This window comes from Drosophila arizonae, chromosome 2 (genome assembly GCF_054131065.1).
Source record: "Drosophila arizonae isolate 15081-1271.41 chromosome 2, UAZ_ARI_1.0, whole genome shotgun sequence".
NCBI classification, from domain to species: Eukaryota; Metazoa; Arthropoda; class Insecta; order Diptera; family Drosophilidae; genus Drosophila; species Drosophila arizonae.
Window position 1 is genome coordinate 8,896,389 of NC_142922.1, and position 17,269 is coordinate 8,913,657.

The 17,269-nt window shown below is 38.4% G+C and overlaps 1 protein-coding gene and 1 long non-coding RNA gene across 6 annotated transcripts in view; both read left to right on the forward strand.

Annotated features, from left to right (window-relative positions):
- Positions 1–17,269, forward strand: part of Ptp99A (Protein tyrosine phosphatase 99A) — a 153,327-nt gene that overhangs the window by 31,560 nt on the left and 104,498 nt on the right. The window lies entirely within an intron of this gene.
- LOC149270268 (uncharacterized) lies at positions 344–16,921 on the forward strand. Its single transcript, XR_016269601.1, has 2 exons — positions 344–7,973; positions 8,046–16,921. It is a non-coding gene; the product is annotated as an uncharacterized LOC149270268 (long non-coding RNA).

Consider the following 17,269-nt stretch of genomic DNA (forward strand, 5'->3'; position numbering starts at 1 on the left):
ATGTCCATCAAACTGTTGAGGTATTGGCCCGCCCAATATGCCCCAATTAACAGGCATACCATATCGAGCCATGATGAAATAAAAAGTGCTTATGGAAGTTTAAAAAATCATTTTTAAGGACTGTCAAGTATAATTACTTTATTAAGAATTACATTAAAATCATTCTAAAAGGATTTAAAGAAAGGATTGATTGAAAATTGATTATTTTAACAGAATAAAGATAGTTAACAAATCATTATTCATTATAAATATTATACATATGAATATGCCTTAGAATATAAATAATAATATATTAATTATCTATATTAATTATCTTTTTTATATTTTTATATATATGCAATATTATTATTATTCAATAAATTTCAATTTTTGTCGGTTTAGATTTGTGCAAATATTGCTTTACAAATTTAGACATCTCATAAATATTTGCTGCTCCAAAAAGTAATATATTTACATTAAGAAGATTTATAATAAGTATTTAGAAAGCGAATTTCCACTTCGACTTCCGCCTGAAGTTTCTGTGCCGTCGCATCAGCTGTTTGCCTTGGCGTTGTTTATTTTTTATTCGGACTCAAATAGACACATTGCCAGTGCTGTGCTGGACAGTAAGTGTGTTGTCTCTAATCACCGTCTGGGCATCTGCCACGCCCTGTTAGTTTTGCCCAGAGTATCTGACGCCTTGCAGCGATGATATATTAATTGGGTTTTTATTTATGATGTCGACACCTACGCGCAGACAGCGGACTGTGGCGCTTCTGTTGATGTTTTTCTATTTCGTTCTCTGTGTTTCTCTCATTCTATTTGGCGAATTCTCGCTGTCACATCCGATTTGCTTTTTATTTTTTGCTAGCTAATAATTGATTTTTAGCCCACACACACAGAGGCACACACACATACGGAGGTTAAGTGTCAATGGCGAGCAGTTCAACAAACTGCTGACGTCTGCGAGCCAAGCTTCGAGAGCAGCTAAAACAATGACCCACAAGGACCCAATGAACTGAGCTGTAAATGTTGTTTGCCATGCATGTGACAACTGTGTGTGTGTGCGCGTGAGTGTGTGATTGTTGTTTGTGTGCTGTTGTAGTTGTTGCGTAGTTCAGCTTAGGGACTCGCTCTGTGGCTATGACAATTTATTAGCAGCTGTAATGAGCAGAGTTTATTGAGGTCCCGTGTGTTTATGATTTAAATTTACATGCAAACCCCACACACACTCACACTCACACACACACGAATACACATATGCAATTGCTGTCCATGGGGCAATGCAAACACTTGTCATCATTAAAATAACTGCAGTTGCAACAGATGCTGTAGCCGCTGCCGTTGCTAAACAATAAATAAAGGCAATTTGCAGCTGCAATTATTATGAAAGCTGATAACAACAGTTAGCCAACTACCTACACACAATAAACACAGACACGCACACACACACACACTAATACACACATATGGAGAGAGTCAGCTATTTTGAGGGTTGCCATAACGTTTTGCATGGCTTATAGTAAACTGTTTGCTTATTTAAGCCCACAGGCTTCGGTTGCCCACTTTTAGCCCACAGAATCTAGAACTAAATACTAAATTAAATATGAAATTTGAGTAGTGCTCGGACTAAGCACTAAAGATGAGTACAAAATGTTGATTAAGTACAATGTCAGCTGCATTTAGCTAAGCAATCATATATCAAATTATTAGAAACGACAAAGCAGATTAAATGGAGCAGTGTGCTTCAAAAGTTCTAATAAAGAAGCCAATTACGAGTTATGACCGTACTTATTGCATTAGGTTTGTGTTAGAGTGTTAACACTGTTGAGGTGCTTTAATTAGAGTTAACAATTGAACTCGAGAGAGATTTAAGCAAATGAAATTCGAATAAATCTAGAATGAGTAGGAAATGTCTTAGAATATAATACTATCTTCGTCTTAGTCTTTTGTTTACTGTGTCTCTTATCTATATTCGCTTAAACGCGTAAACCATACAGGACTCTCTATGGAACATTTGAGTGTAACCAATTTATTATCTTGGCAGCCTAAAAGGCAATATCAAATTAATTCCTATTCACGTTTACCTAAGCACTTGGAGTTCGAATCGAACATTTTGATTACCGCAACGAACATCTTTTGTCAGCTACACGCACCAATACACACGCATCCACATTGCCAGCACTCGTGGCTTTCAGTGCAGCTTGAGCCTTGGCATGCTTACCACATGAAATGGAAGTCATTATGAGTGGCAAATAAAGGCCTTTCAATAGCAGTTAGGGCTATATATGCCTGCAGCTCGCAGCAGTGCTTAATGCAGAGTGCTATGGTGTGTACAAATAGAAAGCGGCTTAAATTTAACAGATTGAGCATATTTGGTAATTCGTTATGGCTGGAATCAATTTGCATAAACAATGGATGCAATATTCATGGCTCTATTCTGAATTCTATAGCGCGAGCTGGCGAATCGCTTAAACTGAAATACACACACTAAACTCACACACACACACACGCACAGACATTAAGACAATATGCTAACAGGCAGCTGTCACGCCCACGATCACACACACACACGCACGCACACTGATGAAATTAGACTAATGAAAACAAATGCATATCGAAATTAATCCCATAATGTCGCTTTATTTATAGACAAGCGTCGCAAGCAGCAGTAACAAATGAGCCAAGTCATTATCGTTGCCAAATAGTGGGCGTTGTTCTGTGTGGGCGTGGCCCGAGAACCACTTCATTAGATGCGAAGCAATAAACCAGATAGAAATGCAAAATCATTTTCAGACACAAGTCAAAATCGAAGCAATAGCACAAAAGTGTTGTCATTTGTTGCACGCAAGCACACACACACACATATATATATACATGCAAGAGCATGATGTCATGTGTAGCGGGAAAGGAGCTAAAGCTACAGCTGTTCCTCATAAGCAAATCATCATGATGCGTTTTAATTAGTGAACCAAGCGTTTAATAGTTAATTTTATGGAGTAGAGCGAGAGGGCGAGAAAGAGAGAGGAGGAGTGATATGTGTGTGAGAGGCAAGTAGAGTCTCTGTTAAGCAGACAACAATTTGCATTAGCAGGCATTCAAGTTCTGCCAGCTAGTAATTAAAATAATAAACACGCACAAAATGCATTAGAAAATTTAGCTGAGATCTGCGCAAAGAGAAGCTCTGGCAAAGCGACTGCAAAGGTTGGGGTAAAACTGATGGTTGTTGCTTCTGCCGAGTAGATGTGGCAATTGTCACACAAATAGGCTCACACACACACACATACATGTTACGGCTGGCAGCGTGTGCGGCTCAAATGCTAGACAATGGCACACGTTGCATATACGCAACGCTGGATAATTGTTTGCATAGTCAAAGCGATTGTGTGTGTGTGTGTGTATATATGTGTGTGAGTGTGTGTGTGCATGAATATATGTGCTTGTGGACCAAACGTGTGCTATTTGTGTTGGCTGTTTCACTTAGTGCGCTACTGACTTCAGACTTCAGGTGCGCCCCACTGCGCCTCGTCCAGAGCGCGGGGCAAGGGCTGGAACACAAGGAGTTTGCCGTGCTGCGACAATTGTTGTGGCAAGCACAACACTCACACACACAGACACACACACATAAACACTTGACCTGCAAAGCATTCACAATGGTCACAATGGCCGTCTAACCCGGCCAAGAGCTGCTAATGACGAAATCAAGCCGAAGATTGACCATGACTATGACTATGCCACAACACGTTGCACGTGTTGCAACTGGTCTGAGTGGGCAACATCAATCAGCTGAGCAAATTAGTTGCCTGGCAATATCAACAGCAAACAGGACACGCCATAATTGTGCGCTTGTTGAGCTGGGATTAACGCAAATGTACTTGGGCTTTACGATTATCCTTGACTAAACTCGAACCGAGTGAAAACAATTTTTGTTGGCCACAATCAACATTTAAACGTTTGCAACTACTTAGCCGCATTTTGATGGGCAGCACAATGAGACACTCTTGCGTTTCCGTCACTCTCACACACACACACTCACAAACTGTTGGCTAAACACTGCAACAACAAGATGCAGAAAAATTACAAATGACAACAATGGCTGCCAGATGGAGCTGCGGCACGAACTAACGGGCTAGGGTGGTAAGGGGGGGCTAGGGTGCTGTGGCTCTGAGGTTGACTGAGTGCTTGCCCGACTGCATTACAGCTCTAGACGTCAACTGTGTCAACGTGTTGTTGCTGGTGCTGCCTCTGCTTCTGTCTCTGTCGCTGCTGCTGTCGTTGTGTCGTTGAGTGCGTCTGTCGACGCTTGAGTGTATCAAACACAACGCTATATCAGCTGCATACTTTTAGCTGCTACTGTCTCACTGGCTATGTGAGAGAGTGTGTGTGTGTGTGCGTGTATATGCACTTAAGTGTCAGTGTGTCAGTGAGCGGCTGACCCACTTTATGATAAGCACGACGTCACCAACACCAACGAAACAACAACGAACAGCACCAAGCAAAACTAGTGCACTGTGGGCCAAGTTGATTCATTTTTCTATGAAAATTTGAAGTGCTTTTCAAGTATTGAATTTGAATAGTATTTTGCAGCACTGAAATGCTGAATAGTCAGAGTCCTCGGGATATTTGATTTCTTCTACTCTACAAACTTTATCATATATAAATGGAATCATATGAGCAGCAAAATACGCAGCTATTTAGCTATTTAGTACTTCATTAATTTAACAATATATTCAACAATTATGCCCATAGTGCTACGTATGCGTATTTATCATCGCACACGAAAGCGTTGCATACTTTTTGGCTGATGACGGCGCAACAGTGAATGACATTTAAATAAATTCTCAACTATATGAGGGGCCTGTTATGCTTTTGACAAAAAAAAAAAAGAAGGCATAAATGCGATTTTTTTCGCTTAAGCTCTCTTCGCATGACAATATTGTTTTGCTATTTATTTTGAAAAACAAAAGAAGAGACAGCAAATGAGGCTTTTGCCAAAGAGCAAGCGGAGCAATTTTGCTTTTGTGTTTTGTGTTTGTGTCAATTTGTTAGCGCTAATTTAACGTTGATTATCTGTGGCTGTCACACATGCACACATATATATATATATATGTATACTCAGACAGAGTGTGTGCTCAGATAACTTTGGCAGCTTCAATTTCGGCTCCGTTTTGTTAGCGATTTGAACGTTGACAATTAAATGAAAGTAAGATAAATTGTCGCGTTTGTTTACAGTTCAACTTGCCTGCTCCTCCGTTCGAATTCCAGCCAAATTGCCAGTGGGCGTGGCATGGCCAATCTGCGCTTATAGTGCGACTGCCTTTCTCCGTCTACCCTTGCCCCCCTCTGCGTGCAGCCACATTGTATCGCTTAATTTATTAGATGCTTCGCTCGTTCCTTTTGCCGCAAGTATTTCTGCAAAGATAAATTCCCAAATGTCATGTCATTTGTTGTTGTCGGCCCAAAAGGCCTAAGGGTTCCTGAGAGTGAGTGGGGTGGGCGTGATAACAGCGACAAGGTCTGACTACTTAGCCATGTTAATATCCCGAGCGAGAGCTCACTGCAAACGGCATTGCCATAGGGCTAGCAGATATGAAGAGTAATCGCTTTCCCTATCGAAGATTGATGACGAATGGAAATTTAAACACACTTAATTTCGCATTAAGTTTAATGATTAACTTTTAAATGTATATCGAAATTTTTGACGACACTAAAGACTTTCGTATATGCATTTATTTATTGATTTTGTTTTAATGTCAGCAAAAGTATAAAAAATGCGTGCTGCGATTTTTATTGCATATAAATTTTTAACTCTTCAGCATGTGAACGAATTCCTAAAATTTATCTCAATTTAAAATTCAAGCATAAAATGTTAAAGTAATTGGATTTTATAGCGTTCAAGAGCGAAGTCTTTAATATCTGAACTAGTTTCTATGCATAAAAACTGTGCTTAAATATTTCTTGGAAAGTTTATGAAATTTTATGAAACTGTTGGTAATATTAAATTAAATATAAATAAAGTATGTGAATGTTTTTATAGTTGAAATTAATATCGTTTAATTAGAATGAAATCACTCTAGAGTTGAAGAAATGCAAGCAAATTTCGAACACGTCTCACCTGGTGGCAACACCTGCTGCACCAAATGAGAAAGAGCGGGCAACAAAATGAGGACATTCTGTTGAAACCATGGCTAAGTCACTTTCCATGTAAGCACGCAACAATGTGTGTGTGTGAGAGAGAGAGAGAGTAGGTGCCGTTGGGCGAAATGTAGCTGCTGTGGCAGCCGAAAGGGCATAAGACGATAGTAGCTATTGCTGCAATGCCTGGCATTTGTGCTGTAATTAAAGCGCCACTGGTGACGCCGCACCACAGTGGGTGGTTCGAGTGGATGAACTGAGCTCGAGTCCAACTTTAGTGAAATGTAAATTTGATTATCGCAGCTGCAAATATTTGTGTGAGCGCTGTCCAATGCGTGAGTGGTTGGGTGGTGCGGGGGGTTGGGCTGGTGCTCGTCTGTTGACATATTTATCGAGACATTTTTGTTGTTCACATTGCTGTCGCTTGTCTTTTCCTTTCCTTCTTGATACTCATACCTTAGCTTGCCCACCCAGCCATTGCATTGGCCCGATGTCAGCTTGACTTTTGTTTAGCCAGGCAATGATTAATTAAAACATGAGCATTTTTATTGTTGTAGTGTTGTTGCTGTTGTTGGTATTGTGAGCATAAGGCTTGTTTATATTACACCACACAAACAAAGCGGCCTTCAATGCCCCATCCTAAAGAGTCCCCAATACACACTCTTCTTGTCTATAGACATTAGCCCAAATAAAAGCAAAGACGTCCAACCACCAACCACTACGGGCCCCACTTTGTGGGTCGCTGTTGCGTGGCTAAAACTTGCGGGCTCTGGATTTGGACTCATTAAGCCGCTTCAGCTGCTGGTGTCAAAATTGCTTTAAACGACCGACCCACTGTGCGTACACTGAGAGAATTATTTTAGTTGAGTTGCAAAACAAATATCGTAGGACTCATGCAATCTACTTAAATTTTTATTATTTTAGATTTTATGTTTATTAGTATTTTTTTTTTTTTAATTTTGATTAAATGGAGTTGTTACTTTTTAATAAAATGTAAAAGTGAATCAACTGAAATATTTGATAGGCAAAATCCATATTGAAAATCTTTCATATATTAAAAAATGTTCGAGCTGAACTTCAATTAAAGCCAATAAAGAATTCTATAAACTTTCTTTAAGTGTGTTTATCTGCTTAGGTGTGTGTCTGTGCGTGTGTATGCGCAAACATGACGCCTAATGAGAAAGAAACTTACTCTACTATTTGAATTTGCTTTAGAGACGGCGTCGAGTCCTTGTTTGCCAGGCAATGCGGGGCCAACAGGCTGGCAAACAGATTGGTTCCGACCGGGGTGGCTCGTAATGTGGGCAACTTGTAATGGTTGCCAATTTGTAATATTGCAAATTGCAGCGCATGTCGTTTGCGACAACATTGTCGCCTGCGCTGCAATGCAATGCACGAGAGAGACAGAGAGCGGAGCTTTAGCGATCGAGCTTTCGTTAAGCTTACGCTGTGCTCGCTCGTCGGAGACAGTGGGAGAAATACGCTCACTAGCATCCCGCGGTCCGAAGCTTCGCTGAGAGCGAAACATTGAAACCAAGAACACTGGAATGTGGGCGTATAAAAAGCGGCCACATTGCCAGCTCCATCTTTTTCCGGCCCACATTTTCAAGAAGATACCCTCAGCGTGGAGTGCTATCCAGCTAAAATTTTTGTTAATAATTATATATATATCTATCTTTATATATATATTTAACAAAAAGAAACATACACAAAAGATTATTGCCCTCCACAAAAGATTGGAATTTTCTGAATTTGGCCCACCGTGACCAGCTGAGCTAGTCAGTCATTGACTTTGGTGCGCGCAGCCGCACGCATTTTTATTCGTGGGAAACAACAAGTGTGCAAGCAGGCAAAAAAAGGTATTTCGATCAAAATTAATATAAATTAAAACTTAGTTTACAGAAACTAAGTTGGTTTTTTGTATTTTGCAGCCTTTAATATAACCCTAACCTCTCGGCCAGCAGAAGGCCACATGCACATATGCGCTGTGCAGAGGTTAGGGCTATATATTAAAGTAGCCCCCGAAAAAAAAAAAAGATTAGCCACCGAAGAAAAAAAAAGAGCCCCGAAAAATAGCACCCGAAATAAAATGTATAGCAGATCGCAGAACGGCGAGGGATTATTGACGACATATTAGTGAAAAAAAAATATATATATATATATATAAACTAAAAATTACAAATCATTATATGTGCGGTTTAAAAAGAAACAAAAATTAGAGAAAATTATGTATATATATTTGCACGTGTGCGCAATGTGTATGTGAAGAAAAAAACATGAAAAAAAAGCTTCCAAGACAAATTTGATAAAAGTGAACGTGCAGCATAAAACTGCAAGTACACGAAAAAAAAAAAAAAAAGAACTTTAAATGCTTATTGGTTAAATAAATTCTTGATTTAATAGACAATAATGAATATTATACATATATAGAATTATATATATATAATACATAAAAAAAAAAAAAAAAAAAAAAGACCGAAAAGTATGATACTATAATTCCCCACTAAAATAATAATAATGCATTAAAATAATACACAATAGTTCACACATCCTCCATATAGCAGCAGCAGCAGTCACCAAACGAAAGGCCTTTCAGCGGTGGACATACAACAAAAAGAACTGTGAGTGCTAAATTAACCCTTGTCTTCCCCTCCCTATCATGTCCCCAAAATGTATAACGAAATAAAACTAAATAAATAAATAAAGAAAAAAATAGAAAAAAAAGAAAAAAATTTTGAATAAAGAATGAAATACAAACTAAGAAATAAAAACTATGAAATAAAAGCTATGAATTAAAACTAAATTTTTAAATTAATATATATTAACGAATACTCCCCAAATGTCTAAAATATGATTTAAACATTCTTTTAATATTTTATTGTAATATTATATTATTATATTATTATGTTATTATTACTATATTGCTAACCTTTTTATACATTTGTAATTTTTTCATATTATGTAGTTTTTTTTATTTTATTATACACTCAAACTACATACCAAACACATGCACATACATAAATATAAATTAAAGAACATGAAGCGACAGTAATTAAGAGTACATGAAAATGTAATAGTCTAGTTAGAGTAATTTAAAGAATAAATGTATCTTTTAGAATTTTTTTGAGTTTCCTTGATGGATTAATATGGTAGGCTAGGAGTATAGCGTTGGCATAGAAGAGAGAGAGAGTCGAGGCAATCTTTATTAGGGGATCTTCATAAACAATTTAAAGCTGAAGATCATGGTTGGGTTTGGGTAAAGACAGCGAGAAGCCAACACCACCTCGGCTTCCGCGTCTTTCTAACTGTCCGTGTTTGTTTCGTTTTTCTTGTTGTCCGAATGTTTGTGTTGCATAGGAATCCTAAAAATTTTAAAGTTTGTGTGTATTGGTGACGGTTTGGCAAGACCCACCCCACCGCCGACAGAGCTAAGGGAACCAGAGGATTCCGCCCGCCACTACCCGATCCACGTCTTGTGTATGTTGATGTATGTTGATGTATGTATGTATGTATACATGTATGTGTATATATGTATATATGTATATATGTAAACATGCGAATGGACGAAGATCGCTTTCATACTCGAGTACGCTCGTTACATAGATTTTATGGCGCCCAACGGGGGGCCTGAAATTCGAAGAGAGAAGTTAACGCCCGCTGCATTCATACATAAGATCGATACATTACATAAATTTTATGGCGCCCAACGTGGGGCACTGTGAGTTCATTAGCTTTCAGTGAACCGAAATTGTTTGTGGGGCACTGTGAGTTCATTAGCTTTCAGTGAACCGAAATTGTTTGTGAGGCACTGTGAGTTGATACGCTTTCAGTGAACCAAAGTTTTCTTGTATGGCCACTTCTTCTATATGGAGTAGTAGTCATACAAAACACCCCCTTTTGTGAGAATATTAGTTGTCTCAGTAGCCTGTATTGCTGAAATAGACTTAGACTGGGTTGGTCTAGCTATCGCAACAGCGACTGCTGAGAGGAATAGATTTGTTTTCATAGGTACTACGAAGCTGCTGGATTCAAGCCTGGATCGCAGACCGAGACACCTTGAAGAATCTTTCAACTTTAAATGAATTAAAGCATCTCTGCTTTGGAAAAGAACATCTTCCCTCACAATTGTAGCTCGTTTTTGTTTGCTGTGGATGAAGCCACAATTCAATCTAGTTCTAGAAAAACTTCTCTAAATAATTCCAGAATATTGTGTATTCGGCTAGGATACCAATACTGATTATCCCTGGAGGGTATTCTTTACTTAAATGAAGAATGGTAGAAGCCTTAAGCAATGCTAGTTGTGTGTTGATAAGTTGTTGTCGTTGCGTCTTTAAGTGTACTATTGTCTGGAACTCGGAGATATGCTGCCTGTGCATTCCCTTGCCGAATAGTATAGTTTTTGATGGTAGCGATAATAAATTTGTAAATACCTGCTAGATTTAGTTTCAATAGCCCAAAATGAAACAATTCGGAACAGTTAGAACTAATAAGAATACCTCGATTTTCTCTCTCTATGCCATTTATAGTCAAGCTTAACAACACTTTTTAGTAATTATGCCAGTTATAAATACACCGCCGCACGTCGCATCTGTAGGTAGTACAGAAAATAAATGCGCACTATGTGCGACAGAAATGGATGATACATATCCTTGCTATTTATTAGCGTGTCAGCACATTTTTCATAAAAACTGCGTAGAAGCGTGGTTAACAGAAAATACCATCTGTTATACTTGCCAGACACCAATAGATAAGCAGCAAATGAAGCTAGTAGTAGGCAATTGCTCACCCTCTCGGAGGCACGAGACAGCTCCGCCACCAGCTCCAGTAACTCGTCGAGTTACAACCAGAAATCTTGCCAGAACTTTAGCACTAGCAGAGGCCAACAATACAGCTAATGTACAAGAAGCTGCTTTGTTGAATGCTAGTGGCGCACAGTCATCAGCTTTAGATGCGAGTCAAAGCCCGAGTCAGGCTGAAGCTGCGCGACCCAGAACTACTAGGGGACGACCCAGAGCAACTCGACCATTCCGTGGTGCGAATCCTCAAAGATCGCAGCAACCGGACTACAATGTTATACAGAACATGATTGAAGAAACAGTCACTAGGGTCATGTCCTCGTTAGCCATAAACAATCGCCCTTCGCCAATCGAATCATTGCCGGTAGCGAACAGTCGCGAGTCCCCATCAATAGGCGCTTGCTCCTTGAATAGTCGAAGGATCGTTGACATTATGCAAAAGTGGGGAGTTCAATTTGATGGTTCATCAGATGGATTAGGGGTTAATGAATTTATCTATCGCGTTAAATCGTTAACAGATGAGACCTTAGATAGTGATTTCACAGGCATGTGCAAGAATATGCATGTGTTATTTACTGGAAAGGCTCGATCATGGTATTGGAGATACCACAAACAAGTTGATCATATTATTTGGTCTGACCTCTGTGCATCCCTTCGTCAACAGTACGATGATTATCGGTCAAGCTTTATGAAGATGGAGATGATCAGAGCTCGAAAGCAAAAACCAGGAGAGTCTTTTTCAACTTTTTATGAATCGGTAGCCTCTCTTATAGATAAATCTTCACTCAAGGTAGCAGAAGAAGAATTAATGGAAATTTTAAAGAATAACTTACTCCCTGAAATACGCGGGAAGCTATTATATCAGCCAGTTCACTCGGTAGGACACTTACGCCGTTTAGTTCAAATGAGCGAAAACTTAGCGTATGAGACTAGTTGTCGTTTTAATCAGGCAAAGCCAGTAGTACAGCGTAGACAAGTTTATGCTGTCGAAGAAATAGCTGATGATGTAGAAGGCGATTCACTAGATGCAGAGCTTGCAGCTATACGCGCCTCTCATCAGAAACTTCGTTGCTGGAATTGCGAAGAAATAGGCCATATCTGGGAAAACTGTCTATCTGAACGTCGCATTTTCTGCTACGGTTGTGGACAGCCCAATGTATATAAGCCACAGTGCAAAGTCTGCCTACAGAGACAGTCGGAAAACCGGCAGAAGGCATCCGTCAACAGCAGGATGCCCACGAAAATGTAGAACCCAAAAGCACAGATACAGATACACCCGAGTTGCAAAACTTGCACTCGAATACGTCTGCAATTCGTTTTCGTCCCTACGAAGAACGCTTACAAAATTATGTAGAGGTTCGAAATCGAATATTTCAAGATAACCCGCCTGCTATTAGCAAGCGAACTCAAAGATTAAAGACATATTATTCAGAGGTAAAGAAAAACCGGAATTTGCAAATATCTACGATTTTCAATAATGGAACCGACTTTCGTAGCTATGCTGAAGTTTCGTTCTTAAATTATACAGAACTTGGTCTGTTAGATACTGGAGCAAATATTAGTTGTATAGGTTCGAAATTAGCAACACAAGATTTTTCGAAGCTGTCAGAGTTTAAGCCTATAAAATCGAAAGCAAAAACAGCCGGAGGAGAGAGTCAAACCATTATTGGATATTTAGACGTAGAACTGACATATAACTCTGTCACCAAGCCAATCACATTATATATTATTCCCAGCATAAAGCAGAATCTCATTTTAGGACATGATTTCTGGAAATCCTTTCGCCTTGCACCAAACATTATTAACGCTATAGAGATAGCTGATACAAGCAAGAATAATTCCCACGAACAGTCATATCCTTTAACGAAGACAGAGATTCAACAACTAGAGCTAGTAAAAGGATTATTTCCAAATGCATCTCATAGTTTGGGGCGTACAACACTTATAGAGCACCACATAGATATTGGAGACGCAAAGCCAGTGAAACAAAGATTCTATCCAGTCAGTCCCGCTGTAGAAAAGCTGTTATATCAAGAAATTGATCGAATGCTTCAGTTGGATGTGATTGAACCTTCTGTTAGCCCTTGGAGTTCACCTATGCGCCTCGTAGTAAAACCTAATAAAGTTCGCTTATGTTTAGATGCTCGCAGACTCAATGATGCTACTAAAAAGGACGCGTATCCTTTGCCCAGCATTGATGGAATATTTTCGCGATTACCTAAAGCAAATCTTATTTCGAAATTAGATTTGAAGGATGCTTTTTGGCAAATTAAACTCACTGAGGAGTCTAAGCATTTGACTGCATTCACAGTCCCAGGCCGCCCTTTATACCAGTTTAAAGTTATGCCCTTTGGTTTATGCAATGCCCCCTCCACAATGTGTCGTTTAATGGACCAGCTTATTCCACCAGATCTGAGGCATTGTGTGTTTGGATACCTGGATGACCTTTGTGTCGTCTCAGAAGATTTTCCATCTCATTTATCAATTTTAGTCCGTCTAGCAGATCAATTTCGAAAAGCGAATCTAACTCTGAACATAGATAAAAGTCACTTTTGCGTTACAAGCATTAATTATTTAGGCTATGTAATTGGAAGTGGAGGTATTAGCCCAGATCAATCCAAAGTATCTTGTATAATTAATTGGCCACCGCCCAAAAACTTAAAGCAAGTTCGTGGATTTCTAGGAGTGTGTGGGTGGTACAGACGATTTATACATAACTTCGCAGATCTTACTTGTCCAATTACTGACGTACTCTCAACAAAGTCAAAATTTGTCTGGCCTCCCGAAGCACAAATGGCTATGGATAAGTTAAAGAAAGTATTGACTACTGCTCCCATTTTAACAAATCCAGATTTTAGCAAAAAATTTTATTTACATTGCGATGCCAGCGATTTTGGTATTGGTGCCGTGCTTGTGCAACTCTCAGATACAAATGACGAAAAGCCAATCGCATTTATGTCGAAGAAATTAAATCGCTCTCAACGCAATTATAGTGTTACCGAGCGCGAGTGTCTCGCAGTGATACTCGCAATTGAGAAGTTTCGATGCTATTTAGAACTGCAAGAATTCGAAGTGGTTACCGATCATTCTAGCTTGCTTTGGCTTATGCGGCAGCAGAATATCTCTGGTAGACTAGCTCGCTGGATTTTTCGTTTACAGCAGTTTAAATTTACTTTTAGTCATCGAAAAGGCAAAGAACATGTAGTCCCAGATGCATTATCTCGATTAAGCGAAAATGAAATATTAGAACTTGATATGAACCCGATTATAGACCTCACATCAAATGCTTTTTCAGAAGATTCTTATTTAGAGCTCATAAAGAAATATTCCGAGCAAAAGTCTCGATTTCCCGATCTGAAATTGGTTGGAAACTTTTTATATGTTCGCACCGAACATGCAAATGGTCAGCAAGAACAAGAAAAACTATCTTGGAAGCTATGGGTCCCCGAGAGCCTTCGAGCAAGTGCCCTTAAACAAGCCCATAATAGTTGTACTTCAGCCCATGCCGGAATGCAAAAGACCATAGAAAAGCTACGTAGGCATCTCTTTTGGCCAGGTCTAGCAAAAGATGTGAGAGACTATATTCGTTCATGCGATACTTGTAAAGAAAGCAAAGCCCCTAATTATACATTGAAACCCCCAATGGGTGATCATATCCCTTCATATAGGCCGTTTCAAAGACTTTACATTGACCTTCTTGGACCATATCCTCGTAGTAAACAAGGTCATATAGGGTTGCTTATAGTTTTGGACCATTTTAGCAAATACCATTGGCTATGTCCATTAAAGAAGTTCACGTCTGCAAAGATTCAAGAGTATCTGCTAAAGCACATATTTCATAGTTTTGGGGTCCCTGAAACTATCGTTAGTGATAATGGCACTCAGTTCAAGTCAAAAGAATTTAACGCCTTTTTGACGGAACTAGGCATCAAACACGTATACACCGCTCTTTACTCACCACAGAGTAACGCGGCCGAACGTGTAAACCGATCTTTGCTAGCAGCGATTCGTTCATACTTGCAAAACGATCAAACTGAATGGGATGTTCATCTCACGAGCATTTCATGTGCGTTACGCTCAGGACTGCATCAATCGCTAAACTGTTCGCCATACCGAGCACTTTTTGGACTCGATATGATAACACACGGAGCGGACTATAAATTATTAAAAGATTTGCATTTGCTCCAAGAGCCAATAATCCCGATCTCTAGATCCGACAATCTGGCTCTATTGAGACACGATATCCAGATCAATATCCGTCGAGCCCATGAACGAAACGCAGGCCAATATAATCTCAGAGCTAAATCGGTTACTTTCAAAGAAGGACAAGAAGTCTTTAGAAGAAATTTTGCTTTGAGTAAATTTTCGCAAAATATTAATGCCAAACTAGGACCACAATTTCTAAAATGCCGAGTTAAGAAAAAGTTAGGAAATTGTTACTATCTGCTTAAGAACCTGCAAGGCCAAGAAGTCGGTACTTACCATGCCAAAGATATTAGAAGCTGATTCCCGCTAATATACTGTCTAACGTTGTATATTATCGGGTGGTGTAATGGTTGCCAATTTGTAATATTGCAAATTGCAGCGCATGTCGTTTGCGACAACATTGTCGCCTGCGCTGCAATGCAATGCACGAGAGAGACAGAGAGCGGAGCTTTAGCGATCGAGCTTTCGTTAAGCTTACGCTGTGCTCGCTCGTCGGAGACAGTGGGAGAAATACGCTCACTAGCATCCCGCGGTCCGAAGCTTCGCTGAGAGCGAAACATTGAAACCAAGAACACTGGAATGTGGGCGTATAAAAAGCGGCCACATTGCCAGCTCCATCTTTTTCCGGCCCACATTTTCAAGAAGATACCCTCAGCGTGGAGTGCTATCCAGCTAAAATTTTTGTTAATAATTATATATATATCTATCTTTATATATATATTTAACAAAAAGAAACATACACAAAAGATTATTGCCCTCCACAAAAGATTGGAATTTTCTGAATTTGGCCCACCGTGACCAGCTGAGCTAGTCAGTCATTGACTTTGGTGCGCGCAGCCGCACGCATTTTTATTCGTGGGAAACAACAAGTGTGCAAGCAGGCAAAAAAAGGTATTTCGATCAAAATTAATATAAATTAAAACTTAGTTTACAGAAACTAAGTTGGTTTTTTGTATTTTGCAGCCTTTAATATAACCCTAACCTCTCGGCCAGCAGAAGGCCACATGCACATATGCGCTGTGCAGAGGTTAGGGCTATATATTAAAGTAGCCCCCGAAAAAAAAAAAAGATTAGCCACCGAAGAAAAAAAAAGAGCCCCGAAAAATAGCACCCGAAATAAAATGTATAGCAGATCGCAGAACGGCGAGGGATTATTGACGACATATTAGTGAAAAAAAAATATATATATATATATATAAACTAAAAATTACAAATCATTATATGTGCGGTTTAAAAAGAAACAAAAATTAGAGAAAATTATGTATATATATTTGCACGTGTGCGCAATGTGTATGTGAAGAAAAAAACATGAAAAAAAAGCTTCCAAGACAAATTTGATAAAAGTGAACGTGCAGCATAAAACTGCAAGTACACGAAAAAAAAAAAAAAAAGAACTTTAAATGCTTATTGGTTAAATAAATTCTTGATTTAATAGACAATAATGAATATTATACATATATAGAATTATATATATATAATACATAAAAAAAAAAAAAAAAAAAAAGACCGAAAAGTATGATACTATAATTCCCCACTAAAATAATAATAATGCATTAAAATAATACACAATAGTTCACACATCCTCCATATAGCAGCAGCAGCAGTCACCAAACGAAAGGCCTTTCAGCGGTGGACATACAACAAAAAGAACTGTGAGTGCTAAATTAACCCTTGTCTTCCCCTCCCTATCATGTCCCCAAAATGTATAACGAAATAAAACTAAATAAATAAATAAAGAAAAAAATAGAAAAAAAAGAAAAAAATTTTGAATAAAGAATGAAATACAAACTAAGAAATAAAAACTATGAAATAAAAGCTATGAATTAAAACTAAATTTTTAAATTAATATATATTAACGAATACTCCCCAAATGTCTAAAATATGATTTAAACATTCTTTTAATATTTTATTGTAATATTATATTATTATATTATTATGTTATTATTACTATATTGCTAACCTTTTTATACATTTGTAATTTTTTCATATTATGTAGTTTTTTTTATTTTATTATACACTCAAACTACATACCAAACACATGCACATACATAAATATAAATTAAAGAACATGAAGCGACAGTAATTAAGAGTACATGAAAATGTAATAGTCTAGTTAGAGTAATTTAAAGAATAAATGTATCTTTTAGAATTTT